This window comes from Callospermophilus lateralis, chromosome 11, assembly GCF_048772815.1.
Source record: "Callospermophilus lateralis isolate mCalLat2 chromosome 11, mCalLat2.hap1, whole genome shotgun sequence".
NCBI lineage: Eukaryota > Metazoa > Chordata > Mammalia > Rodentia > Sciuridae > Callospermophilus > Callospermophilus lateralis.
In genome coordinates this window covers 29,775,677-29,779,980 of record NC_135315.1, presented here as the reverse complement: position 1 = coordinate 29,779,980, position 4,304 = coordinate 29,775,677, and the positions used below count along the sequence as shown (strand labels likewise).

The 4,304-nt window shown below is 36.7% G+C and overlaps 1 non-coding gene across 1 annotated transcript; it reads left to right on the top strand.

The window, feature by feature from the left end:
• The first annotated feature begins 1,002 nt into the window (after positions 1 to 1,002).
• Trnag-ccc (transfer RNA glycine (anticodon CCC)) lies at positions 1,003 to 1,076 on the top strand. Its single transcript has one exon. It is a non-coding gene; the product is annotated as a tRNA-Gly (tRNA).
• Positions 1,077 to 4,304: the final 3,228 nt, after the last annotated feature.

The window sequence follows — 4,304 nt, the reverse complement described above, 5'->3', positions numbered from 1 at the left end:
GGGTGACCTGTTAGGGAGCAGGGGCCCAGAAATACGAGGCTGTAGGGTGAACTACTGTGGGAAGTTGCAGGAGGACACATGGCAAGCGACTCCCTGGTATCCTGTTGAATGAAGGTTCCCGTGATGGTTTCCAGAGCACTCACAAATGCACCTCCACCAGAGTTGCAACTTAGACACCTGCTGGGACAGAAGACCAGGACAGGCCCAGGTTACCGTGGCCCTGCTGAAGAAGCCAGTTGGCTCTTCCCCTTTGAAACTTCCTTTATCATGACTGGACCCCGCTGGAGTCATTAGCAAGAGTGAGAGGAAAAGAAGGAGAGTGAAAGAAAAAAATCACTCCCTCACTCCCCAACTGCTAGTCTTTGAACTATGATTAGGATGGTGTTGGGAAGAAGGGAGAGGTTTGAAATTAAATGTGAAATTGAAGCTTTGATTTAGACTGGCTGGATTTCTTAATATTTGCAGGTGTTCAGAAAAGAAGCTTTGAGCTCTGCCTGACCGAGTATCAAGACTGGGAAGAGAGAACTTGCAAAGACATCCACAGCCGTTTTCTCTGGGTTAGAGTTCTGCTTAATAAACTCCTTACACACACAAACACAGGTACACAATGTGTGTGTATTCAATTTATAGCAGTAAAGGCTTTTCAAAGGCCTCATATGAATGTGTTTTTTATAACTTGCTTTGTTCACTAACCAATTAGTCTAAAGTAATAATTATACACCTGCCTTATAATTTTAATAGATACATAGTATGTTATTTAATGTATGTGCAAACATTTAAAAACTCCTTTACTTAGGGACATTTAGATAAATTATGATTTTATATTATTACAAATAAATCTCTGGCATATTTATTTTATCTATGTGCCAATATTATTGTAGGAGAAAGTCCTACATATGAAATAGTATGCATATTTTAAAGTTTAATAAATATAGTCAGATTGTTTACTATAAACTTTGTATCAATATTTTTTTCCTATCAAGAGTAAATATGAGGGGGCTGGGGGATATAGCTCAATTGGTAGAGTGCTTGCCTCCCATGCACGAGGCCCTGGGTTCTAATACCCAGTACCCCCCCACACACACACACACACAGAGTATATATCTGTTCCTATTTCTTCACAGCTTTATTGGAAATTTATATAAATATCTGCTAACTTTAATGATTGAAAACCCTGATTGCTATTTTGTTTTTCAGATTATTGTAATATAGTGAAGTTGAGCATTTTTAATGGGTTTGATGGCTATTTTATTTTCTTTTATGTATTTTATTTTACCTTGCCCTACTTTTCTATTGGATGCTTTTCTTTTTATTTTTTATAGGTTCATTTTAGTGCTCTTTGCCATCTCTATGTATCTGTCTCTCTGCACCTGTCACGTGTGTGTGTGTGTGTGTGTGTGTGTGGTGTGTTTGCTATTTACATCTTCCCAGTATTCTGTCTACTTTTTTATCCTTTAATATTTAAATATTAATAATAATATTAAAATACTTTAATAGTTGTTTTGTTTAATGTAGAAAATTTTCCATTTGTTTTTACTGTGTACAAACCTAAGAAGAATTTCTCTGATTGTTTGAATCTTTAGTTGATCTGACATTGGTTTTATATAATGTGAACTATCTCCTCTGCATTTGATACATTATAGGTACTATCATAAACATATAGTATGACCAAAAATTCCATGATGATTTCTATCATTTTTATATGAATCTATTTTTTATTCTTGTTTCAGTATCACACCATTTTATTACTAAGACTTTATAATTAAAGAAAAATTCTCCCTAATTAACAAAAATTTTCTTGGTTATTCTCTTGCATTTCCTCCTTTAGATATAGTTTAAGATTCATCCAATCAGACTCCAACCTCCCATACAAATACTATAGCAGGATTTTACTAGAGGTGACAGGATTCACCTGCGTTAGACAAACCATCCTGCTGAGAACTGATACAAAGGTGGACGATACATTTTTTGAAAACTCTGAAAGTATTGGAATACTACCAACACAAGCAAGAAATATAGATGTCCAGGTAGATATATATCTTTTTGAAGAAAAAAAAAGTGTGTGTGTGTGTGTGTGTGAGAGAGAGAGAGAGAGAGAGAGAGAGAGAGAGAGAGATATCTCAAAGCAGAAGAGAACTAACAAAGCAGTAAGTACTTGAGGAGTCAAGAACCCATAGAAAATAAAGTCTGGAGAGTTGAACTTAAATGGTATCTTTTGGTGGTTGAGAAACTAATGAGGGGTTTTATTTTATTCATGGGGGGAGACTGAATTTTTACAGTTTTTACCTGGGATCTTACAAGGGCTACATATTAGAAGTAGGAGTAGCAAAAAGTAGATTAATCCAAGTTCTCACAAAGACTGAAGCCCAGTTTGAAGGTGAGGGTGATAAGATGATTTTGCTTGTGACTATTCAAGTTCCCTCAGGAAAATAACATCTTTTATATCCCTGAGTCATCTCTGAGATTTTTTTCAAACACAATATTTATGATTCAATTTTTTTTTAAAGAGAGGACTTCATCAAAAAGCAAAGAGCAAATATGTTATCTCACAGGTGACCCAGATGTTGGAGTCTGTAAAGTATGAACTTTAGGTTTAATATAGTTGAGAAATTGGGTGACAAAATGGGTTAGGGTTAGAATTAGGGTGGAAAGTATGGAAACGAATAAGATAAAAATAAAAGAACTAAACAATACCAAAATTGAAATTGAGTGCTAAGTAGTTTAACATCAAATCATCCACAGTTTGGAGCATATTAGTGAACTGGAAGATGGATCAGAAGGAAATATCCTAAAGAAAACAAGTAGCATTGAAAATAGCGGGAGAGAGGGACATGGTGGAAATGTCTAGCACACATGTAGCTGCTGGACTCCCAAGAACAAAGGAAAGAGAAAACGGGACAGAAGCATATGTGAAGAGATAGTCAACGTGGTCTTATAAAAATAACACACACACACACAAATAACAACATACAAGTTTTCAGGAAATGCTATAAATCCCAATAATTATAAATGTTCAAGAAATCCATATCTATATAGAACACAGTGAAACCAATCAAAACCAAAGACAAAAAGAATATCTTAAAACCAGTCAAAGGAAGGCAAAAAGTAGAGGATCATCAAAGGTCCCACAGAGACTGATGGATGACTTCTTAGTACAAACAAGGGAGGCCAGAGGATACGGGAATTAGATCACCAGACGTCTGAGACATATTACCCTAGCAACTTTCTCTTGGACACCTCTAGTCAGGTTTTGTGAAATAATCGATTCCATTTTGGCATGTGTACAATTGATAGAAATTCATTTCAGATATTGTGCTAAAATACACCTGTTTATATGTTTTACCAGCTCTTGTTTTCCCCCAGAGAACTTCAGAGAAATCCAGATTTTAGGAATTTTTGAAGTCATTTCTCTCAGTTTGTGGAGGATAATTCACAGGAGCTTTTGGGTTTTGGAAACATTTTTCAAAGTCTTGTAAGGTCCTCCATCATCCATCCAGACCATTCAAAGGTAAGCACCTGCCACACTGAGCATCTATTATGTACCTATTACTTTAGTTATGTGATTATAGTAACAACCCTCATGTATTTACTCTTTATGAGGAGTCTTCATGTAAAGGGAAGGAAAGTCAGTATACTGTAATTGCAGTGCTGGGTGATAGTTTCAATTCTGAGTGCAAGCATGAGATGCTATTAGATATACAGCAGGGTCATTTAACAACATGGAGGAAGAGGACACATTTCCTAAAGGAACTGAGATGAGATTAGGAGTCAGCTATACATATTTTTTGGAGGGAAAGCAAAACAAGTTTTCTGGACATAGAGAACCACACATGAAAGAGCTTAAAGAAGTGAATGAGCATGCCAGCATGTCCACTGATCTTTCCACCTTATTCTCAACTACAGCAGGTAAGCTTCTTCCTATGGCCAGGAAATAACTTCCAGTGATTCAAGAATGACAGTGCTCCAGCTTAGCAAACTCAGTGGAAAGATGAACCTTCTCCTTCTAGCCCGTTTATCATTTTACAGAGATGAGTGCTGATAGACCTTGCTTGGTTCTTGTGCCCCTGTCTTGGTATTTAGATTTGATGGAGTACTGTAGTTCCAAAACTGAATGACCTTGAAGCATGTACCCAGCCTCTGGAGGAACAGAGGGCATTAGTGAGGGATCAAAAATTGCTATTTCCAATGGAATCACATAGGGTAGAGGACAAAAGGATCCCAAGGGATAAAATAGTCAGAAACAAGCAATGCCTATTAAACCCCCTCAGTCTGAAACAGCTAGGGCTATCTGCAACCCCATTTTC